Source organism: Trachypithecus francoisi, unplaced genomic scaffold (genome assembly GCF_009764315.1).
Source record: "Trachypithecus francoisi isolate TF-2019V2 unplaced genomic scaffold, Tfra_2.0 Lachesis_group0, whole genome shotgun sequence".
Classification (NCBI taxonomy): Eukaryota; Metazoa; Chordata; class Mammalia; order Primates; family Cercopithecidae; genus Trachypithecus; species Trachypithecus francoisi.
The window spans coordinates 136,894,553-136,920,486 of record NW_022681453.1 but is presented as its reverse complement, the minus strand read 5'-3'; the positions used below and the strand labels follow the sequence as shown (position 1 = coordinate 136,920,486).

Sequence of the window (25,934 nt, the reverse complement as noted above, 5' to 3'; positions counted from 1 at the left end):
CCTAACACGGCATAGCAAAGTAAATCTTTAACACATGTCAATGGAAGTGGGAAAATGGTATTTAAGGATCTGTGGTGATGGGTCAGTGACTGGATGAAAGCAATTCAGTTTTTTCTAAAACAACAGTTGGAAGCATTGTTGGTTGTGCCTGAACACTTAACAACGTCCATTGCATGGTGAGTTTGTTCTGGTGCAGTCAAGTACTTTAGGAGCCTGTGAACAAGTATACATTCCATTCAGTTGGGCCACTCTTGGAGCCGTTGTGCTTTAGGGACTGCTCCCCTGACTTCTTGTCTCCCATTCCCTCAGCATTATCCCCTTGTCCCCAGAGACACCTTATGTCCCCAGGAATCTTATGCGTGCCATAAGGTTCAGATAGTGATAGCAAGTGCCAGGAAGAAGCAGAGCAGCATCAAAAAGCTACGTGGTAGAAATCCTTGACATCTAAGTGAGGAAGCAAAGCCAGGGAGACAGAAGAGTGAGTAGCAGGAATGAGTGAATTGTATATAGAACATGATTTTGACTGTGAACTCACCTGCCTGTGACTATAGAAACTGACTTCAAGTCCCCAATCTGTGAAGAGAGAAATTTGTACTCCCTAAAGTACCCCTAAGTTGTTTTCAGGCATTCGCAATGAAGCCAACAAACCAGCCCACCCCAGTAATTATCATTGAAGTCCCCCTTTTCTTCTCCTCAAGCTGACATTCACTGTTGCAAAGGCAAGACAAGTCTCTTGTCTCATTCAGGCCCCTGTCACTCCTGCTTACTGAAGATCTAAAGATAGAAACTTCTGAATATTTTACATACATCCAAGATGTTTTACATATGTCCAGGCAATAGGTTTTCAATGGTGTCCACAGCAGAATGTCCCACAAGTTACCTACAGTTATTTAAAGAGCCTGTAAAGGATGGATGCTCCTATGTTGACAGCCTCCCCTTTCACCCTTTCTCCAAGGGTCTCACCTTTTCTTCATAGATGTTAGGAGCAAGGAGAGCAGTTTGTTTGCAGAAGGAGGCTGTCTTGATTGCTACAAACCCATTTTAGCTCGTAAGCCCCAGGGTGTGTTGTCCCAGTGACATGGGAGAGAAGAGGAAGTGACTAAGCGAGGCGACACTGACCATGGCATGGCTCTGATCTCTCACAGGCCCATTCAGAATTTATGCATGTATACAACACCAAAGCCCTGCTTCCTGCCTTCCTCACTTGATCCCACCCAGTTCCCACCTCCATCACGCTGTCCTCTGGACCATCCCACAGTGCTGCTTGCTTCTTGCTAACACCAGGCTCCCCTGCCACCTCCTTCAGGGAAAGTAATTTGACCTCCTAGTTGCACATGTTCAGTGCTTTGCTATCCTGTGTTGATGACAGACCTGTTGTTAGTTGGTTTCCTTCACATTTTGTGTAAACCATAGTATGTATGTAAAATATGGACTTTGCTAATAAACATGTTATTACAGGCACCAATTGGTGTTAAATTGGCCATTTTTTTCACTTACTTTATTATACATTTACTTCTTATAGACATCAACTGGCATTATTTTGACCTGTTTTTCCACTTGATTTCTGCATATTTGGTTGTTTTAGTGCAAGTATGTTTTTCCCTAGGTATTCATGGTCAAACTTACCCCTCGGTGTTTTACTTTGTTTCTTCACATATTTCCTATACTTTATTTTTAAATCTCTTTAGGAGAAGAAGCTCAGTTACAATCTACATTTTTGTGGAGTATTGCCCCTTTGCTTTATATTTCTCCTGTTACTTTTTTAACTAGCTTTGATACTTATCCTTCACCAACATAATGTTTTTCTCTTTGATATTGACTACTTGATATTTTGTGTTTATCACTGTCCACTTACCTAACATTTTCTGACATCTGTAAGATTTTCTTCCCTTAGAGTGAGTCATAGTGAGCCATAGAGAGCCCTACTGTGGGTAGAGAAGCTTATTCTGCTTTGCCACCTGAGGCACACAGACATGTGATAATAAAAATAGCATAGAATGAGGCTGCAGAGCCCTGCACAGAGGAAAGCACTGTTGGATAAGTGGCCATAACCAACATGACATAACTTGCAATAGTGCCCACACACTACTAATTGATAAAACTCAGTGTGGTTTTAATGGGAAGAGGCAGGCCTACTCTGTGCAGCTGCTGCTGAAAGACTAAGGAAAAAGTTCAATTTACAAACAACCCTTAAGGTCATCCCTAGCATCACTAGAAACTCTGATTCTCTCCAAAAGGCTTGCATTATTTTCTAGCAAATGAACCACATTTCACGGAGATCTTTGATAGTGTGATAATATCCTGTGACACTCCCTTCTGACTGTTTTGTCTCCTTATAGAAAAAAACAACACCCTGCATTTTCAAACTGTTGGTTATAAACTCTTAAATGTTGACCTCACATAATTGGGGTTCATCAATACACAGTCTTTTCAGTAAACAATGTGAGAAATTCAGGTGTGTTTTTCAGGCAATTTTATTTCATCTTCTTTTTTGCATCCTATGGACTTACAACTCTCTGATGCCCTAATGAAACCTTGCTTTCTCTCAACATCTAGAATTCACAGACTAATTCTGATTTTTTTTTCCCTAGCTCGAGGTATGGAATCAACTATTCTTCCAACAGGCAGTGGTTTCTCTTTTCAGATAATTGTTTTAGAAGCCACAGGCACTAGGTCTACAAATGAGCTTGTTCCACATTCCAACTAGAATTTGTCAGGATGACAGCAAAAATATCCAAGAGCATAATTCACTGTAGGGACAGAACAGATAAAGTCTTCTTTTAAAAAATGTCCGTGGGTTCTTATTGACACTTCTAATTTACCTCTATTTTAATAGGTTCTTTTGCCTTACTCTAATAAAAAGTTTATAAATCCATTTTTCAACTTCTGAGCAACTAATTTTTCTTGTTTTCATTAATGTTAACAATCACAGAAAGACATATATTGTCATACCAAATCACAAGTCTAAATTTCAATGCCACCACCCCAAAATTCAGGCAGCTCATATCTTCTCTTCTTTCTTGACCATCCTGAAACCGGCTTTACAGTGTGCAGATCCCATCAATTCTTTGGTCAGCATCACGTTAGCACCAATATCTGAAAAGAAGGAAGCCCCAGCCTCCATCTAGGTGAACACCAAAGAAACTAAGAGTTCAGAACTCTCAGTATGATACATAGATACCCTGTTTGCTTAATAAAAGATAATAACAGGCCAGGTGCGGTGGCTCACGCCTGTAATCTCAGCACTTTGGGAGGCCCAGGTGGGTAGATCACCTGAGGTCAGGAGTTCAAGACCAGCCTGACCAACATGGTGAAACCCCGTCTCCACTAAAAATACAAAAAATTGTCTGGGCATGGTGGTGGGCGCCTATAATCCCGGCTACTCGGGAGGCTGAGGCAGGAGAATCACTTGATCCCGGAAGGTGAAGGTTACAGTGAGCCAAGATTACAGTGAGCTGAGATCATGCGCCATTGCACTCCAGCCTGGGCAACAAGAGCAAAACTCTGTCTCAAAAAAAAAAAAAAAAGGAAAAAAAAAAGAAAAAGATAATAAAAGGTGAATCTAGACAAATACTACTTTTCAATGTTTCAAAAATATTATCTGTCAATTTTCTCCATTTGAGCTCCCCAATTTGAATTTAGTTTGTATTCCCTTTATATTTTTTCTGTTACTAGTGCCTTTGTATATTTATGGAGTGCAAATTTTAGTAGTAAACTGTAGCTTCACAGAGGGCCATGGATATATACAGTGGTGCACTGGCACCAGCCTGTGCCAGTTGACGAGAGTCAATTGTGTGCTTCTCTTCCCAATTCTGCATCAAATTTACCAATTAGAAGATAAATGGTAAACTCCAGAGAGTCATGTTCATAGCTTGAAATCCACACTGTGGCCGGGGCGTGGTGGCTCATGCCTGTAATCTCCAGCACTTTGGGAGGCTGAGGTGGGTGGATTACCTGAGGTCCAGAGTTCGAGACCAGCCTGGCCAACATGATGAAACCCTATCTCTACTAAAAATACACAATTAGCCAGGCATGGTGGTGGGCACCTGCAATCCCAGCTACTTGGGAGGCTGAGGCAGGAGAATTGCCCAGGAGGTGGAGATTGCAATGAGCCAAGGTCACACCATTGCACTCCAGTCTGAGTAACAAGAGTGAAACTCCATCTCAAAAAAAAAAAAAAGAAAGAAAGAAAAAAGAAAAAGAAAAGAAAAGAAATCTGCATTGTGGAAATATTTACACCATGGAAATTAGCATTCTCTATAAATTAGGCCTTTTTACCCAGAGACCCAGTTGTTGGGTATTTATGAGGGTAACTCTTTTTTCCCAAAATTTTTCCCAAAACCAGTCAAAACATCAGAACATAAAATCAGTTAACATCCAGAATTATCAGTCATATGCCATATATTATGGTTGAGAATTCCCACTCAAGAAGTTTACACAGAGTAGCTTTTGGAGCTTTATGTAATTTTTGCAGTATTTACTGGTAGTGCTCCTCAGAACCAATCATTAAAAGACAAAAAATATAACTGGATTATAGCACCTTTTAGTTATAATATCCAAGGCACATTACATTTAGCTATCCACCCATTTCAAGTAATTGTCAGATAGTTTTGATTCATCCCCAGAAGGTTTTATTTCCACAACAGACAAACAGAGAATTCAGTATTTTCTTGTTATTAACATTTCTGAGCTAATATCTAACTTTTCGCATGAATTAATATGCACTATACTCTCACCTCCACAATCATTCCACAGCAAATGTGTGTCTTCTGGATGAAGTGGAAGAGAGAGCCCAGCAAGCGCTATGGGCCTGGCTTTGCCAAAATCTAAAACAAGCCAAAAGGATATTAAATTTCTTATTTGGTGTGGGTTGGGCTGGGCCAGTAATTTGCTCTCACTTACAGTGGTCTGTTGTATGTTTCACCACCACCACCACCACCACCCTGCACCTCACCATGTTATTCTCAGGAATGTAATGGCCTCAGATACCCCATCATTGGAAACGCTTCATAGTAGAGGTTACCATTTTGTTGTTTATTTAGCACCTGAATTTAGGCAAGAGAAACATTTCTACCTGAAGATTCCATGTAGTCAAATTTCCCTGCCTTTTTATTGGAATTTCCACAGAGACCCATGGTCTCCCCAAGTGAGGAAGCCAGGGCACTCAGCCCTCACCCTCCATCTGCCTTGGGACAGTACTTGCCTGATTCCTCTTTCTGGGGGCATGGCACTCTGAGCTGTATCTCATCTGGATCTATCACTCTTCCTCCCTATTCTGTGGCATTCTTTCTCATCCTAGCCCTATACCCTGAACAAGACTTCGTCTGACATTGCCCCCATATTTTTACTTGCCTCTTAAACTTGGCTAGGAATGGTTGTGCCCACTCAAGGACACAGAACCCTGGCCTTGTTGGATCTTTGGGCATCTGACTGTGCTTGGCCACACCAGCTCCTAGCACAAGACTGTTCCTGATGCTCTTTCTTTCCTCTAATCTAACTTTCCCTCTACCCTAGTACTGTCCATTTTACATCCCTCCACATTCTGCAACATTCTATTTTCTTCTTCATTTTGCTACCTATTACTAAAGGAAGGTTTGGGTAGAAGGATGTATTTCAACTCTTCCGCATTTTTCCCCATGTCAGAAATCATCAGAAGCCACAAGAACAAGCCCAGATCCAAAATTGAACCCAAACAAATATTTTTGTTTTCTAAGACATATAACCTTGAAGATACCCCCAGGCTTTTCAACTGTCTTTCACCTATCTCTTCAAACACATGTGTCCACCTAATATTGTTAGCCATTTGTATATAGCTTTTAATTTCTGTTACGTCTTCAAATCAGGAATTATTTAAACTTTTTTTTTCCAAAAGGATAGTTTTATTTTTGGAATACCCTTTTACTTTTTTGTCATTTTTATTTTATTGCATTATAAGGAAAGTGTGAGACCTTATGGCTTCTGCTTATTGGGCAATATGCAATATAATATTGTGTGTTGTTAAAATTTATGCATAGTACATTATATTACATTTGCCATCTACTATTTGCTTTTTATGTTCCTCATTTTGTCCTCTAAATTTATCTATCTAAGGTGTGTATATCTGATTTGTTTTAACTTCTACTTAAGATTTTTATTTATGAATATACCACAGGTGATTCACTCATTCTATTGGTGGACATTTTGGTAATTTCTTTTTATCTCTCTCCTCTTTTCAATGCCAAACAATGATTCATTGAACAGATTTGTGTGTACCTACTTTTTCTATGAATTCAAGTTTTCTCTAGGATGGGTGCCTAAAATCATAATTGCTTGATCACAAGTTATACAATTTTCTGCTTTGCTAGTATCCCCAGATTGCAAGCCAAAGGTGTCATAATAGTTTATAAATTCTCATCAGTAGCTTACGAGAATTTTCCCCACATCTTTGCCAATACTTGATTTTTTTTTAATTTTTGCCACTTTGATGGTTGTGCAACATCTTTTTGGTTTTTTTTCTGTATGTCCCTGAAGAAAGACATGTATCTTCAGATTGAAGAAACTTGAGTCCTGAACAGAATAAATAAAAATAAATCTGTACTTAGTGACTTTATAGTGAAACTTCAGAACACCAAAGACAAAGAGGAAAATCTTAAAAGCAACAACAAGAAAACACAATTTACTTACCATGGAAGGATAAGCAGACTGACAGCAGATCTCTCCGTGGCAATTACAGAGGTCAGAAGACAATGGGATGACATCTTCAAAGTGCTAATGGACAGGAAAACCTGTCAAACTACAATTCTATATGCAGCTGTTCAACCCAGTTATTCTCCCAGTGGTTGTATCTGTGCATCCCCAATTGGCCTCCCTCCTTTCTTCACAAATAGATACGGCTCCTTGACCAAGAGGGTGAGACGTGTCTGAAGGGTGGCAATCCCAGGCCCTCCCTCACTTTATGATATTCCCTCAGAAAACATATTTTCATTTAGGTATGCTACACCTTTAGATTATAATTTTTTCTTAGCCACCAAGACTCGGCAGGGATAAATTAAAACTTTTATTTCCCTTGGTTTGTACAATTGCACTGTGGGGAGGGTAAGTCAGTCATTAATTAAGAAACTGAGGCACAGATGGGTTAAATGACTTTCCCAAGCTCATACAGCTAGTGAGAAATAAAACCATGTATCAGCCCAGTTTTTGGTACATAACTCCATGTCCTTTCCAAGATTGCAGTGTTCTTGCCCGTTTTCCTGACACTTTCTTTGAGCCAGTATTCTCAAAATGCCAACAACTGGAAGGTGTATTAATTTACTAAATTTGCTCTTATGGGAAGGTATTAACATTTAGCAAAATCATCAAGATTTAGGCCATAGGTTAAGAAGAAATATCAAGAAATTGAGTGTATGTTTACAAATCAGATGATTTCTTTTAAAAATCAAGATATATATCAGATTAAACTGAGAGGCAAATATACTCCAATGAAATCTTACTTTATAAATATTAACCGTAGATAAGCCTATATAGAAATACCCATGGAAATACTGCTCAGGACAGAGGAAAAATGATTTGTAACATCCAAGGATTTTTGATTAGTTGATTATTGTCTTGTGAAAGCCAATTTTTTGTTAGCTTAAGTAGGACCAAGCACCTTGATCGTGAGAGTTACTCTGTGGAATGGTGGCAAGGGTTCTTGTGGAAGATCTGACATTGTGTTATCTACTTCTAGATACTCTGAATAATGGAGGCAAAGGACTGCAGTGCATCCAAAATTCACTGGTCACAGAGGAAGAACTCTGCCCATTTCTTTTGCTCTAAATGGATGGCATTAGTTTGCTCTTGGTCCTAGGCTAGCACAGGGTCTCTGGCTGCAGCCCTTCAAGTGCTTTATTCCCCACTAGGAAGAAAGTCGTATTTTTGCCTAAATCACAGATGTAATTATTGAATAACTGGTTGAGCTGGAGGGCAAAACCAACCTGAAAGTTTTAGGAAAGGGGTCAGCAACTTACTGCAAATCTTACAGTATATGGAACCTTTTGTGTGAAAGTTGATACTGTGTGCATCTTAAGAAAGAGAATGAGATATTTGATAATAATTACGTTTCTTACTATTATAATTATCTTTTTAAAATGAATTACAAAAATGGACATTTCTAGGCAAAGTCTGTGTATTGTAGCAGAGTAGAAAGTAAACCAAGTCCGTACTCTGCCAAATCAATAGCATGGTGGCTTAAAAAAGTAGATCAGAGGGGGATTGAAGGCCATGCTTTCAAAACTGTTTCCATACATTCCAGAAAACAACAGTTGTCCATATCAAATAATTGGGGGGATAAATGAGGGACAACATCAAGGTGTAAAGTCATGGTTCTTGCTCTTATGAGTTTTACATTCTAGTGGTGGAGACAAGTAATAATCAAGTATACACATGAGTATAAGAGCAAATGCAAATAGTGAATAGTGCTATGAACATGTGAATAAGCAACTTTTTTTGTTTTACCGTATGAGCGCTATCTACATGCAAGCTTCATACTTACTACTTATGTGTTTTTTTAAAAAAATTGTCTTCACTTGTAAAATGAAGCTTAGAGACCATCAGTCCCTTGTCTAAGGTCACACAAGTAATAACCTTCAAACAGGAACTCCACCACAGGGATGTCTGTTTCCAGGTTCCTCTCTCTGAATTACCTTACATGCATACGGAGAAGCAATATCTGCTGTGGTCAACTCCAATTTCTGGTGAGAATGTGGGAGCTAGCCTGGTTCCATACCCTTAGTCCAGACCCATTCTCCTCCCATACCCACTCACCACCACAAGACGATCAACCAATTAAAATGAGCACTTGTCAACACAGGTTATGTGCAATGTACCTGTGATTCTTGGCATCAAGCCCCACGTGGGTGGAAAAGATGGTAGCATAAGAGGAGAAGATGGTATTATACACTTAGGTGTGCTCACCTGTCCTCTGAGGTAGTTGCATAGTTTTGGCATCAAAAGTTATGGTTTGGACCCTCTGTTTTTTAGTTGGAATTTTCATTTTTGAGTCTTTACATACTCAGTAAAACCGTAAATGACTTCATCTTTAATACTGTTTCATTCTTTACTCAGTCAGCAAATATTGACCCTGTTGGCCAGCAATACTTGTGATGAACGGACTTGCCCATGAACTTAGGAGCAGACACTTTCATTTTTATCTTTTAAATATATTACAAATATAAAAGTGTTTAATGCTGCAGGGTTCCATGAAAGGTGGGCTCCGAAAGAAAAAGCATTAAGAGTGAAGAGCAAAAGTTGGTTAGTCCCTTAAAAAATTTTAAACAGGGGGCTCAGATTTTAAGACAAAATAAATTTTATATTCACATACACACACAAGCCTGATTTTTCCCCTGTATAAATAATGTCCTGGTATAACCAAGCTGGCTGTTGCATTCCCTGTGTGAAACAGTCGCTATATAACATTGTTCTAAATTAGTTATATCCTAATGGTAGCTTAAATGTTTAGAATATGCAGCTGCCTGGCCAGGCATTGTGGCTCACGCCTGTAATCCCAGCACTTTGGGAGGCTGAGGTGGGAGGATTAACTTGAGGCCAGGAGTTCAAGGTGAGGCTGGCTAACATGGTGAATCCCTGTCTCTACTAAAAATACAAAAAATTAGCTGGATGTGGTGGCGCATGCCCATAATCCCAGCTACTTGGGAGCTGAGGTACGAGAATTGCTTGAGCCTGGGAGGCAGAGGTTGCAGTGAGCCGAGATTGTGCCACTGCACTCCAGCCTGAGCAACAGAGCAAGACTCTGTCTAAATAATAATAATAATAATATAGAGCTGCCTTAAGAAGCAGCTTTATAAAGCTTGTTGGGTAAGATATGTACACTAAAGTTTTTTCATTTTCACAGATACTTGAGTTTTACAAGTCAGAAGGGAGAAGAAATTAGAGTGAATTGCCAGCCAAACCTCTTGCATGGGCAAGGACCAGCCTGAGGTTTACTGTATCAGGAACCATGATCTCCTGTCAGCGTGATTTTCAGCAAGGAGACATAGGGAATTGAAGGGAGGAAAACTACCTCTCCCAAAACACAACAAACAGCAGAAAGAAGAAAGCTACAAAAAGTAAAAAGGGAAGACCAATCTCTTTTCCTTTCTTCCTCTCTCATCTCTTTCTCTTCTCTCTCTCTCTATATCTCTCTCTCTCTCTCACACACACACACACACACACACACTTACATGAACACATTTGGTACTTTGGTACCAGATGCTCCCTCCTCCTTCTCTGGACTGCAGAAATTCTCTTAGTAGGACCCCAAGAGCTCACCAAAAAGAAACTTAGACCAGAAGAGGAAAAGTGTCACATGAGAAGCTGTGTTCAAACATTGACTGAGGACTTTTGAAGACTTAAAACAATGCAAGTAATAGTAAGTTAAAATAGTAGGTGAACACAAGTTAAGGAAGCAGATTCAGCAGTGATAGGACTAATCCAACGTAATCTAATGTAACTGTGTCACCAGGCCATGTGGGAATTAGAGAGACTTGGAGACAGAATGCACCTGGCTGTGGGTCAGCACCATTATCAGGGCTCATTGCTGGTGGCTTGATGGTGGGAAACTGCATAAATCAGAGCAGGACTGGTTTGGGAAAAATCAGAGTCAGCAGCCAGGGACAAGAACTGGAAAGAAAAAGCAGTGAAGTATAGAGTCCAGAGCAATAAAAATATAGAAAGGTTGTTAAGTAGCTCCGCTACAAATCTATCAACCAAGATCTTCTATAAATCTAAGTTGAAAAAAAAAAAACGGATATTGTGATCAGAGATGTAGGCATTGAGGTGAAGAAAGAAATGGAAGACAGGAGTTAGAAGAAAAGAGGTGACAGTACAGATTGTTTGGAGGGGCATGGGGAGGCTACAGTAAATAGAAGGCTGTGGTCTCTTTCTGCCCCTAACAGCTCCTGCCCCACCCCCTACCTACTGAGGCAGTGAGCAAATCAGATGAGATCTCAAGTCTCAGAAAGAAGCTGTGGTTTAGGAAAATAATGCAGTTGCAGTTATGAATAAATATACTAGACAGCTGAAAGCAGTTGATCTTTGAGCCAGAGGAGAACATGCGCAAAAAAGGAAATGAACTAGACGATCTGAAAATTAAGAGTTAACTGGCAGATTACCATGGTAAGAAGATGAAAAGTTAGGGTCATCAGACAATGCAAAAATCCACATTAACAAGAATTGGGAAAAAAAAAAAAAAAGATGCCATTTCTATTCTAAGCCAAATAATGAAGTGTCAGCAAGGCATCAGCTGGAAGAAAAAAAATTTTAACTTGGAAAATGATTTCTTAACTGCTGCCAGCCAAAGCTCTAGTTGAAAATACATGCAAAATCTTGCAGCTGGCAATAGAGATCCTTATTGATCTCCCTGAGCAGAAAACTAAGGCTTTGCTAAAGGATCTGACTCAGAAAGCTCATAAGCCCTAAGAGAAAGAACAGAAGCTGTCAGCTACAGGAGAAAGGATGTTCACAAAGAATTCAAGAAATGCAGAGTGAATTATAATAAAAACGGATTATGTAAAAATCTGTTGAATCTCCATGAGAACAAAAACAGGGCAGGATACCAGGCTTTTTCTTCTTCCTGCATTGAGATTTCTTTCTGGAAAGAATAGAGATGCTGCCTTCTTAAGACAAAAATTACAGGTAGCAAACCCAAAGGTTGATGTGTTTAAGAGATTAGAGAAATAAAATCAAATCCAGGAAGATCCACTAAATAACTTCCATCAATAAGAGGTCCTAGAAGCCAGCCTAGGGCTTCTAGCCTGGGGCATCCCATAGCATGCCTTTGTGAGTGCTGAGGTGCTCTAATCCCCACTATGCCATCCACCTGTTCTTGTTAGGAAAGAGGTCTGCCTAGCAGTGACTTGTTTGTGAATCGACTTCCACCTTGGAAGAGAAGGATATATAAGGTGTAAAGAAAAACTTTACCCTCTGATCTGCATGTAAACATGATTGAATTAATAAAAAATCAGAATGTCTATTAAGTCCCACTTCCTCTGAATGACAGACTACCCAACTCTCCTTGACGGTGGATGCAATAGGATTATCTCCATTGCATCATTAATCAGGTAGAACTGCCTGGAGGTAGCATGGGCCACCACCTGGGCCAGGGAATTATTTTCATTGTATTTCAGAGACAGAGACACTCTAATATTGACCCTGGTATGGTTTCATTAATAGAGAATGGCCCAAGAGCTCTTTCTTTCTGCATGAAGGGTAGATTTGGTTAATGCTGATGTAAATAACTTCCCACCTTTATCAGAAATACGCATCATTAACTCACTGCAGAAAGGACTTCCACCACCATCAGTTACCGTCTCAAACAGGGACCCAGACTTTCTTCCTCACCCTTTCTTCCTAGTGATTTTAAACCTCCTAACTAAAAGACCAACATCCCTGCTGAAGGAACTTTAGAAACTTACACCCTCTTGCTCCAAAAGAAAACTTTCTTTCTAGACCCCAGTAACTTGGCATTATTTACCTTTCCCTCTACAAAATCCTTGCACCTTTTAGGTTCTAGAGAGGGGCCCACCAGTCTCTCCAGACACTACTACTGGGTCCCACAGATCCCCAGCCTCAGGTAATGAATTGACTCTTAAGAGAGTGCATATGCTTCACAACCCAATATGAATGCTGGTAATTAGACTTAATACTTTTTTAGAACTTAGTTTTATTAAGAGATCTTTTTGAGCCAAATCATCAAAATCTGATAGATAACTGATTTGCTATGACATCAGGCCACTACTTAAGCTGTAGCTTCCTGTTTTCTCTACTCTCCTCAAACCTATTTTACATTTACCAATGTCGTTTATATGTCAATGTAGCTTATGCAACAGAAATGGATTTTAGGGCCATGTAAAATATAATACTTTTACATAAATTTGTTTAAAACTGAAAATATAGGAATAATTATCAGGACTGTTTCCTAATCTGTGTTCTTTTGCTCATCTGCATTTTGGTTAACCCAGTCAGTTGATCAAAGTCAAAGCACTCAACTTGGTGATAGGTAAATTGTTGCCTAAGAGGAAATGAGTAGTCACTGAAATACCAGTCAATTAAACCCAAACCTGTGATGTCAAAGAGTACACTCTTTAATTCAGTAAACCATTTAGAAAAATCACTAACATGAGGATTCTACCAATATTTGTTGCATTCGTGAAAATGTAGTCAGACTCTTTTGTTCCAGTAAAAATCCTTCATCTATATGAAGTTAGGAGTCAGCATAGACACTAAACACTACTTTTGTTGATGTGAAGGTGTGGCCTGGTGTTCTGCTGGCTCCACCTTCCTCTTATCTCATACAGTGGGATCTCCAAGAACGCTAGGGTACTCTAAACCAATCTCTGTTTAGAAAATTCTAGGTTGCCGCATCATGGTAGTAAGGTAAAGGTCATGGTTTCAGTGGCCATAGGGGTCATGAAAATCTCTCTCATTTCCCATTTACAAACACAAAGCATCCTGTGATGTAAGGTGAATGCATAGTTGATGTTCAATAAGAAGTTATTTTAAGGCCGGGCGCGGTGGCTCAAGCCTGTAATCCCAGCACTTTGGGAGGCCGAGACGGGCGGATCACGAGGTCAGGAGATCGAGACCATCCTGGCTAATACGGTGAAACCCCGTCTCTACTAAAAAAATACAAAAAACTAGCCGGGCGATGAGGCGGGCGCCTGTAGTCCCAGCTACTCGGGAGGCTGAGACAGGAGAATGGGTTGAACCCGGGAGGCGGAGCTTGCAGTGAGCTGAGAGCCGGCCACTGCACTCCAGCCTGGGCGGCAGAGCAAGACTCCGTCTCAAAAAAAAAAAAAAAAAAAAAAAAGAAGTTATTTTATCACTTGCCTTACCCAACCGTTCCTGCAAGTGTATACCTCTACTACAATAGAAAGAGTGAGTATGCAAATTCTCTCCAAGTAACAACTACACACCCTACTCTTGGGTTGACAGTATCATCTTTTTCCACTAAGGACACTTCATCTTACTCAGGCAGAGATACTAAGTACCTGGTAATGGTGTTATTAACTGGACAGAGACGTATGTGATGGAGTCAGGCAGGAAGGCCTCCCAGGACCCTTCCAGCCCTGAGTTTCCACATTCTCTGGTGTAAGAACAGCAGCCTAGATGGACAGGGAACAAATTACTGTCTCAGAGTACAAGTCCATCTCCCTGTAATCTGGTGGAATTTTTGCAGCTTCCCTTCATCAAAGTTTCCCCGTGAATCTTTATTCGCTGGGAAGATTAGACTCTGCATTTTTTTTTCTCCAACTCTTATTTCTTCCACCTGGAACCATATGAGCCTCAAGTTTAGATCTGGAATTTAGATCTAAATATGAAGTTGTAGGCAAAAATGTAGTGGCAAAATGTTATCTTGAATTTTAAATAAATAAATAAAAATATAAATTCATCTGGAGAAAGAATCATATAGATCATTTCAAAGATGTGAGTTGAAATGATTTCTTTATAACTCTCTCTCCCATCCTCATGCCTCTGACCCCAACACCATCACCCACATTGTGAACAGGCCATCTTTGCAGAGGAAATCAAAACCACAAGCAGAAACTGCCTCAAGGTCCTGCTACTAAGTCTGCAGATCCACCATAATCTACACTCTCCTTTTCTCCTTCCCTCTTTTCCAGTGAAAAGGCACCCCTGCTCCATGCCTGATCCTCTCACCTGAGTCTGATTTGGCCCCCTCAACAACTCAGTTGCTGGCTCCATCAGTGATCCACTCCTCCTCCTTCACACACCCACTCTGCCGCTGCCCTCCCAGCAGCACTTTTACATGCTCAGGTGCCTCCTCAGTAAGTGCAACACTCCAGCCCCTGCCCTATTCCTCTGCCTTCCTTCATGGTCAAGCCTAGTGGAGAGGATTGCATCTACAATTGCAAATTCCTGTTCCTCGCCTCCCATTTACTTCACACAGAGAGTGCCTTACACTGTCACCAACAGCTCCTTGTTGCTAAATACAATAGACACCTTTGACTTCTTAAAAATATCTGAACTTTTGAAAAAATATTCCTATAAAAAACAACAAACAAACATTCATTCTGTCAACAAGTGTTTATTGAGTTCTTACTAGTGCCAGGAACATGGGGGGAGGGGGGAACTGGAGCAAGTCAACAGATGTTGGCAATCATGGAGTTTACATTAGGAGGGGAAAAGAGCCAAGCATTAAACAAGTAAATAAATGAACAGAATAGTTCCAGAGGGTGATAAGTGCTATGAAGACAACAAAACTTAGAGTGATCAAATAGAGTAACTATGGAAACAGCACCGAGATTTCAAGGGAAGCACCTCTGAGATGATATTTGAGCAGAAGGCACCTGGCCAAGATCTTGGACCAGAGTATCACATGTGGAGTGAACAGCAAGAACAGAGTTCCAAGGTAGGCACAAGCACTGAGAATATATCACAACATACCGTTTATATGTACAAAAAGAAAGAACAGAAAGAAGTCAAGAAAGTGTAGTCTTGTTGGGTAGGGAAAGAGCTTCTGAATCAAAAGCAGAGTGAAGCAAGCCTGAAAGAACAATGAGCCTTGTCCCCTGTGGGCTACGGCATGGCCTCTTCTCCCTTTCACTGGCCTCCTAGGTAGAAAAGCACTGGATTGGGGAGGAGAGTGCAGAAGGATTCATTGCCTGCATCTTTTCACTCTCCAATCCCGACTTTGGGAGCCAATAAACAATGTAGCTAAGTTTGGGCCCAAAACAAGCCAGGAAGACTCCCAGAGTAATCCCAGCTGGAATTTGAATAGAGATGGATTCACTCCAACCCCTCTTCTCCCACCACCCCAACTCTGGGTTGAATAGGGAAAGCAGTTCAAAAGGGGTTCCTGCAAGGCCACTGCTGAGAATACAGTGCAGCCCTAAGTCAAGACCAGGCCCCTGAAGGCGGCGTGTAGGTGTACGATCATCTCATGATCAGCTTCAGTGGTCAGGCTCCTCAGGGACTTGGAGAAGTCCCCAGTATTTGTGTGTGAGAGAGAAAGTGAGAGCCCATAGACATTCTCTGAAAGCTAAGTTTCCCGACACACACACACACACACACACACACACACACACACACACCAGTCCACAGGAGCACAAGGTGATCTAAGGATCCTCCACTTGACCCAGGGGAAAACTCCCTCCCCGCAGCATGTGTTTGTGTGTAGGGGATGTGGTAGATCCGGGTGGAGTGAGGATCGGGGTTAGTTCCTATGACCCTGACCAAGACCCCATACTAAAGATCCAAGTCCTCTGCAAGAGTTTTGGGCTACAGATAGTGGGAGAAAAACAGAGAGAAGAGATGGGAAGTCAATACCCAACCCTGTCCCATTATAATTGGGTTCAAACCCCCTCACATCAGGAAATGGCCTCCCACACAGGGAGAGAAATCTTGGACTACTTAACCTCCTATAACTCACCCCTTTCCACACTTAACTCTCTTCTCCCCCAGGGCAAAGTTCCTCTCCTATTTTTCCTGATCTCACTCCACCATCAAATGAAAATGTGGAGAGGCCAGCCAGGGAAAGCACTGGGGGGACCAGGCCTCAGACTTTCCCAGGAATTAGCGGGTTAGATGTGGAAATAGGAACTCTGAGCACCACTTCTGGTGGTGAAGTGCCATAAGGCCATGAGCCTGTGTCCCGAGGTGGGGTAGGGTCGGGGGAAAGAGCCATGTATTTAGGATCACTTGGGAGAGGGGATGGGGTTAGCACATTGTGGTTGAAGCCAGATAACATTCCCAAGGTCACACAATTTGAAAGCAGTCAATTCTAGAGTTGGAATCATTCAGATGGGCTGAGCAAGGCTCAAAGGCAGTGCCTTAGAGGACTTGCTCTCACCCCAGCTGGGCCAGGAGGAGATGTGCAAAAAGCCTCATGTAAGGTTGGAGACAGGGCCCTGAGGAGTAGGAGAGGGCTGCTTTTCATGCCTTTTCTCTCTGCTTCAACACAATTCGCTGGCTACAACTGACACATGGATTTAGACAACTCCTACACTCTCTAGGGATTTCTTTGCATCTCTGGATCATATGGCAGTCTAATATCTTACTCAGAAAATAACTTGGATCTTCCCCAGAGCCAATTATGGCTCTGACTGTGGGCTGGCACAGGGAACTAATTAAAGAAACCAAATGGCACGGAGAAAGAGAGAAACCCAGATAGAGATTAATTACAAAGGAGAAAGTCAAAAAGTAAAAGTTGAGCTCAGCAACAGGATGCCAGGGATAGAAGGGAATATTTGGAGGACAACATGTGGGTTGGCATTTGAGCCACCCTGACCCTGAGCCATGAAAGACCCTGGAGGCCTGTGCATATCCTGGAGAAGAAAGGACTGCAGGAGAAACAAAAAGAACTGTGCATTGAGCTCTGGAGCCTGCGGGTGCTGCTGGAACCCCCTGACTGGAGTACAACACACAGAGATAGCCCTGCTCACCTCCAGGCAGGCTGCCCTGAGGCCCCCAGGCCATGGGGACCATGAGCATCAGCAGTTGCCGCATCAGCAGGTGTTTGCCCCTGCATAATATTTGAAGCCAGATAACTTCATCCAAGGGTAGATGAGTTGTGAAGCAATGAGTCCAGGAGCCAAGGCCGTTCATTCACTTTAAACTCCTCCTTGTTCACTTCTTTTTTGGGGTCGGCCTGATCTTCCTTTTCAATCTGGTTTACAAAGAGAAAAAGAAAAACACATGACACAGGTAGGTGATGTATACTCTTTCTCTCTCTCTCTGTGCTCAGTTAATATAATTGTGGATTTTGAGACTACCTTTGAGGTTATTCTGCAGAATCCCTCTCTTTAATTTCTTAATTCTGGTAGTCTCTGGTCAAAAATTATATGATAATATTTTTTTCTTGGCCTGAGTCTACGAAAGATATTCTTTAAAAGTTCTATTTTATGTATGATAATTATTGCTTTTCTGGTTAATCATTGTAGATAATTTTGAAACATAGAAAAACACAAAGGAAATTAAAGTACACCCACTCCTGGAAAAAAAATTTACTACTTATAGACATAAAGATGTGAATATACATACATATACACATAGAGTATATCACTTACAAAATTGTGAACATACTGTTTCCACTTTGATGGGGGAACAAATCGTGTTCAAGAAGGAGATAAACAACGTCCAATAAAGACATTAGACGTTATAAATGTGTGGCCCAGATAAGCATTGCCTGCAAGCTTACCCAACTGAAATGTTGTGTGAGATCAGCTTTAATTTATTTAGAAAGTAGAACTCTATGTGACTGCCTTTGAAATGAAGCTATGTCGAATAGTTTCAGCACATCATCAAAGTTCTTAGTTTAAAAAACAAATACACAAAAATCAAAATGCATGCATTAGGAATGTCACATAATTTTATTCTAGGGACAAAACTTTTGAGGATCACAGCTTTTGTGTAATTTGGAAAGTTTTTAATATTAGAAATAAAAGTTATATTCAGATATTAGCAATAGCATTTTGAAAATCCCAAATGATATATCAAGCTAGCAAAGCTGATACCTTTCCAACTGGATTGAGGATACCAGAAAAAAATAAACACAGAAATATGTTATTAAAACTTGTGGAGTGAATTGTAGACTAGAAGGTTGGAACACATCCCTTGAAATTTGAGGAAGGAATCTCTACACTTTCTGGATTGCCTGTATGACCTCCAGACATGTGGCTGCCTGAGTGTTTTCGAACTCCCCACAGATACTGCTGAATATAAAACCCAGGTGCTGAGACCAGCACGGAAGCCCACAGATCCCAGGCATCACCCTCAGCAAGTATCTCTGCAATCAGCCACTGTGGCATCCTAGGTAATATGAGCATCTAATTATCTAATTGGCACTTTACTAGCAATAGCAGCCACACTGATAGTAATGGGGATGACCAGTTTATATAGCAACAGCCCCTGAATTCCAAATCAATCAGGAGAGGCAACTGAGTTGGAGATAATATGCTAGTAGTTAGGGTTAAATGACACAATGTATCCATTAAATAATTGTTCCAATAATATCCACTTACCTAATACTATAATATGATGAACTAATGAAGTAGATAATATCCTTATTTTACAGATGGGGAAAATGTGACTTAGAATAAGTAATTCAGACACAGGAAATCCACAGACAGCAGAGCTCAGACTCAAACTTTTTCAATTCATGCCTTTTTTTTCCATTTTGATTTCCAGTTGTTGGAATGATGCCAGAGCCCTTGCCCTTCTCACTGTGCCAGATTGACTACAAGTGTATTCATAGGGCTCATTCAGTCAATAACATCAGCCAGGCCCAGAGTGAGGCCCTGGGCGAATGAATGTAAGATTCTCTGATCCTGACTTATGCACACTCCATCCAGCAAGGAAGATGGACAAGTAAGTGAACTGATCAGCAAAGATGTCCAAATTATAGCATTGGAAGTATCAAGGGAGCTTACAGAAAGGGAGACCATCTGCTCAGCAAGAGGTGTGAAGGCTCTTAAGTCAGAGGGCTATGCCAGTACCCCTTACCATTGACAATAATGATGACTCTTTAGACTCTGCTTCCACAAAATATCCCCACATTATTCACCCTGACAAACCCAAAACAGGAAAGTAACAGGTTACTAGTACACAAAAGTCATGTCCTATATAAAATGCTCTAGTCATCGTGTTGTAGCACAGCTTTGAAAGGTTGAAATTATAAAGACTGTGTCCACACAGCTGAATAGAGGAAACAGATAATTCATGGCCATGTAGGGTTTGAGAAGAAAGTGTCATCAGTCTTTGGCCCACACATGGACAACTACCACATGACTGTTCTTCAAGATGTTAACTCCCTCCAAGACTGAGATTGTCCCCAAATGTGAACTGAAATTGAAACCACCTTGTAAATCCAATCCCTAGAGCTTTGGTAACCATCTCTCATAACCATTAAGATGACATCAGGCAATTTTGAACAATTACCCTCATAGTAATTCTAATACTATTTAGGACCTCTGTGATTCTTTACATCCAAAGAATGCTCATGCCAATTCTCTATCTTGATAATACAGTACATCAGTCAAGAGGCCATGAGGAAAGTTGAGCCATATTTTGAAATGAGGATATAAAGAAAGCACAGGAATAAACTAACAACCCAACCCAAGCACCTTGTGTTATTAGGCTTGGGCCTTCAGGCTGTAATCCCTTGTAATAAGCCAGAGAGCCAATTTGGCAAGAATTTAATCTTGTTAAAATATTTCTCTAAAAATTAAATGTTTTAAACAAAACAGCAGTTCAAAACGTAAAAAACAAAATAGGCATACAGACTGAAAAGAAAAATATCAAACCGTCTCTATTCAAAGACAACATAATTTGCAATATAGAAAACCCTAGAGTCTACCACAAAAAATCTAGAATAGGTAAGTTTAGCAAAATCACAGGATACATGATCAATATACAAAATTCAGTTATATTTTTATATACTAGCAATGAACAATTAGAAATCAAAATTGAAAAAGACTACTATTTGTGATATCACCAAAAAGCATAAAATTTTAGGTATAAATCAAACAAAATATGTGCAAGATCTGTGTACTAGAAAATACAAAACAAAAAAAAGACCTAATTAAATAGAGAGCTATACCATGTTCATGAATTATCAGACTCAATATTGTTGTAGTTCTCCCCAAATTGATCTATAAGCTCAACACAATTCCTTTCAAAATCCTACCATAATATACTGTAGAACCTGACACACTGAAAATTTATATGAAAAAGTAAAAAAACTAGAATAATTTTTTACCAGAACAATTGTTTTAAATGAAGAATAATGTTGGAGAATTCACACTAACTGATTTCAATACGTACTACTAAGCTACAGTAATAAAGTATGATTTTGGTGAAAGATATATAAATTAATAGAAAAAAGTAGAAAGTCTAGAAATAAACCTATAAATATATGATCAACCGATTTTTGGCCAAATTGCAAAGGTAATTCAGTGGAGAAACTTTTCAACAAATGATGATGAACTGAAATAATTACAAAAAAAATTGAGCCATATGCAAACCATATACAAAAATTTGAACCTCAATTCATACTTCACACCATTACAAAAAATTAACTTAAAATGGATAATATTGTAAAAGTAAAACCTAGAATTTAAAATTTCTACAAGAAAATATAGGAGAAGATCTTTGTGACCTTGAATTAGAAAAAGATTTCTTAAATACAACACAAAAAGTGTGACCCTGCTGGGGACCCCTGGGGAACAGTGTAGACATGTACATCAGTATCTCATCTGTATCTTCTCAGAGAGGTGAAGAAACTGGAGTATCAAAAATAAAAAATTAAAAAAAAAAAATAAAATAAAAAATTATTATTTTATACTTTATAAAAATTATAAACATTTATACAATTTATAAATTTTATAAAATTTATAAAAATTACTATTAAAGACCAGTGTGATAGTAAAATTTGATAAATCTGACTTTGTCAAAACTTTGGCTCTTCCCAAAACACTGTTAAGAAAATAAAAAGGCAAGTCACAGACTTGGAGAAAATGCTTGCAAAAAATATTGTTTATAAATGTCTTGTATCTAAAATATTTTTAAACCCCTCATCTTGTATCTAGAATATTTTTAAACCCCTTAAAATACAATAATAAAAAATCCAATTTTTATATGTAGAAGATTTAAGCAGAGATTTCACCAAATAAGTGTCTTTGGTGGATTATCTTTATACTCATTAAAAGATGCTCAACTTCACTAGCCATTAGGAAAATGCAAAATTAAAACTACAATGAATACCACTACATACCAATCAGAATGAATAAAATTTTTAAAGCTGATAGTACCAAGTGTTAACAATAAGCCCAGGTTACTGGCAGGAATGCAAAATGTTACAACTTCTTTGGAAAATAATTTAGCTGTTTCTTATAAGTTTAAACAAATATCTACCATATTACCCAGCATTACCAGTCCGTTATTTACCCAATAGAAAGGAAAACTTACGTTCACATAATGTTCACAGCTTTATTCATAATCACCAAAACTGGAAACAAACGTCTTTCAACTGGTGAGTAGTAAGCCGTGGTATGTGAATCCATATATATGTGTGTGTATATATATACACACACACACACACACACACACACATGCACGTATGTATATACATATATGCACATACATATAAACATACACATAGAGACTATATGGATGCATATGTATATATACTATATACATATATACTGTATGTGGATGCATATATATATAGTTGTGTTCATCCAAGGTTGGGTTTTTCCCAGGGGTGTAAGACAGATATTCAGAAGGCAAAGGATTCTAGGGTAATTGTGAAACAGATTAACATGTTGGAGCCGGGTACGGTGGCTCACACCTGTAATCCCAGCACTTTGAAAGGCCGAGGTGGGCAGATCATGAGATCAGGAGTTCAAGACTAGCCTGACCAACATGGTGAAACCCCTCTCTACTAAAAATACAAAAATTAGCCAGGCGTGGTGGCACACGCCTGTAATCCCAGCTACTCAGGAGGCTGAGGCAGGAGAATCACTTGAACCCAGAAGGTGGAGGTTGCAGTGAGCCGAGATCGTGTCATTGCACTCCAGCCTTGGTGACAGAGCGAGATTCTGTCTCAAAAAAAAAACAAAAGAAAAGAAAAGTTGGGCCATAGTTGCATATGGATGCATATGTGTGTGTGTGTGTATATATACTCTATATATACTACTCCACTATAAAAAGAAAGAACTATTGACTCATGCAACAACATGCTTCAAAAGCACTATGTTAAGTAAAAGAAGCCACATTCAAAAGGCTATAATAATATATAATTCCACTTACATAGAATCCTAGAAAAGACAAAACTATAGGGACAGAAGATAGGTCAGTGGTTACTACAGGTTGGGGAGTTGACTGCAAAGGTGAAATATAAGGAAATTTTGAAGGGTAATGAAAATATTCTATATCTTACTTGTGGCAGTAGTCATAGGACTACGTGCATAGAAATGTATGCCAAAAGAGTTTAATTTTACCACATGTAAATTATACATCAGTAAGCCTGATACATGTGGAGTATTGTGTGAGCATATAGACTACACGTGCATACATGACACTTTTGAGGTACATGCTTCCTTTTTTGTCTGAATGCATGCAATTGAAGTATAACTGCCCAAAAGGAAACTGTTTAGTGATAGGATAAACACAATTCTGCTTATACCCAGCTACCATTGTCCTGCTGAGTGCTTTTCTCCAGTGATGCTTAGCTGCCCAAAATCAAGCATGGTGAAGCCAGTTAGTTGGGTTCATCAAAGGCTGGGATTTTCCCAGGAGTGTAAGACAAATATTCAGAAAGCAAGGAATTCTAGGGTATTTGTGAAAGATATTAAAATGTTGGGATATCATTTCTAATTTGGAAAGTGAGGAAAGTGAAGAGTCTGATAGATGGAGATAAAAATGGAGGAGTCAGAGCACTGGAGGCACATGGTAAAGTTTAAGAACAGTTGCTGTGAGGGCATTTGGCAAACAAGTTGGAAGAGAAGCAGAGTGTGGATGTGGAGTTGTGTGACTCCACTGATGATTTCAGAGGTGGCAATCTGTTTCCTTCATTGGAGAAAGAGTTCCTTAAGAACAAATGATTTCTATACAGCTCTGTTGAGCTGAGCTCAGCCAGCCCTAACTACTGCATAGAAGCCTGGTCTCTAACATTCCAGGTGTACCCTAACCTTCTCAAACTTCTAGCTCACTCATTCTCGGGCATGACCTGCCTCTGTCTTAATGCCTATTAATGGGTCTTTCTCTACTTTGCACAATCTAACAGCTTTTCTTGTTCTCATCAAAAGCCAATCCCTCCATATGTGCTATGGAGGAGCCTTATTTTATCAACTACCTCCATTCCCACTACTTTGTTTCTAGCTTGATCTCAATCCTGCACCCCTTCCCATCAGAAAGTCAAATTGGCAGGCATTTATATGCAAGGGAAAATTGGAAGTTACAATGTGCTTAGGTTTCCAACTTGGGGGATTAGTTGGAGAGCTGTGTTATTTGCTGAGATAGCAAACAAAAAGAAGAACAAGCTTTGTAGGAAGAAATCAAGAGTAGACAGATTAGATTTTCCAACATCAAATTGATCTGCTGAGTGAATAGGCTCATACATTAATGTCAAGGATGAATTAAGGTTTAGAAGTTATCAGCATGTGAGTCATAATTAAAACTACAAGAGAAGGCAAAATCATATAAGCAGAGAGCTCAGTATGGAACCCTAGGGCACCTCAAGGTTAAGCAATTGGCAGAAGAGTAAGCACTCACGAGAAGATGGAGAAGGAAAGTTCCTGCAGAGAAAAGGAGGAAAGGAGTCACAGAAACCAAGAGAACAGAGAGTTTAAAGACTGAATGAGAGAACAGTCCAACAAATCCAACAGAAAGCACCATTGATATACAGACTGGGCTCAGCATTCATTGGGAAAAGCAGCATGAAGGCCACAGGTAACCACTAGAGCAAACACTACTGGTGCCTTGCCCATAACCCCTTGCCCTTACCACTCTTGTGCTCAGCCCCACTTCCAGGTGCCAGCACTTGCCTTTCTTTTCCTGAGGATTTGTATCTTGCTGCTGCAGCCCACTTTGCCATCTCCTTAACAAGCTAGATGTGTCAAAGAATGAATGCCCCCACCCTTGAAGCAGCACTGGCTAACTAATGACTGACAAGAACTGGTGTATAAATATCCCAGTTCCTCCACCCCTCTGGTGAGATAACTGACGCACATGTCTACACTGTTCCCCAGGGGTCCTCGGCAGGACTAAGCTCCAGGAACCCATGATGAGAATTGGTTAGATAATGTATTTTTTTTTAATTGGCTCTTTCCCTCCCTTGTCTTGCTTCCCACATTTCTCCAGTGTCCCCTTCACCTCCCAGATAAATTTCTTGCCCTTGCATTGTTACTTCTGGAGGAATCTGCACAAGAGGAATTCCAGGGGCAGGGGGTGCTAAGGGAAGAATTTAGAACACAATGAGTTGAAGAGCAGATGGGATTTGAGGAAGTAAAGATGATGAGTTTACACTATTGTTTTTAAAATTTGTCTAAGGTAGAGAGAAAAGAGGATGGGGCCAGATGTGAACACACAGTCAATATGAGAGAGCAAAACATGTCAAAATGCTAATGAGAAAGAGACAAGATACAAAGGCTGAAGTGGTTAGGAGGGTTGCTAAGTTGTACAGCAAGATCCCAAAGGAGATAAGAGGTTGGAAGATCACAGGGAGGGGTGGGGAACTGGCCTCATCAGCAAATAAATGCTTCATCCTCTGAGGCTGAGGGGAAGGATTTAAAGACAGATGCATATTCTGATGAATGTGTGGGGGCTGGTGGAACCAAGACAGTCTGGGGAGTAGCTGGGGTTTATCCATTTTTGGTGGCACCAACCCACCAGGCTATAAAGCTTTTCCCAAACTGTGCTCAGCAGCTCTATGCACACATGACCACCCTCAGCAGCTGGAAAACCAATGCAGGCAGGTGGCTATCAGAGAAGGCATAGTTAACCATGTGGTCTGGACCAGGTAGGACCTGTGACCAGACAGAGGCTGTCACACTCCAAAACAACACACAGCTCCCAGGACTGGAAACCTCTCTGGCTAACCTAGGCCTCTGCAAAAGCATCTGCTCTGCATAAGCATTGTGCTATAGGGACCACCAGGATGTATAAAGGCCTGCTCCCAGATAGGAAAGACGGTGTGCCACAGGTAGGGCAAAATTCAAGAGTTCAGTCACCCAAACTAATAAAAGCAGTAATGCAACCTGAGACACAGGCAGAACAAGAGCCTGAACAGAAAGCAAAGAGCTCAGACCTTTTCTCTAGCTCTGCTGTTTCCTGGAAAATCACAGTCTGCCAGGCTGCCTGTGTGCAGGGCTCAATTTAATAATATAAAACATGTTGTGCAGAAAAAAATGAGTCAAAGGCACACACAGCACTTCCGAATATATGTGACTGATTGACTCCAA

The 25,934-nt window shown here is 40.2% G+C and overlaps 1 protein-coding gene across 4 annotated transcripts in view; it reads right to left on the bottom strand.

Moving 5' to 3' along the window:
* Window positions 1-1,492: 1,492 nt before the first annotated feature.
* Window positions 1,493-25,934, bottom strand: part of MOBP (myelin associated oligodendrocyte basic protein) — a 58,816-nt gene continuing 34,374 nt past the window's right edge. For 3 of the 4 annotated variants that reach the window (XR_004437249.1, XR_004437248.1, XR_004437251.1), the window contains 3 exons: window positions 17,418-17,641; window positions 6,664-6,747; window positions 1,493-6,546 (listed from right to left, as the gene is read on the bottom strand). The gene's annotated coding sequence lies outside the window, so the exon portion shown is untranslated. Of the gene's footprint in view, window positions 6,547-6,663; window positions 6,748-15,051; window positions 15,603-17,417; window positions 17,642-25,934 lie in introns of those variants that run through there. The other variant, XR_004437250.1, reaches the window with a different exon arrangement.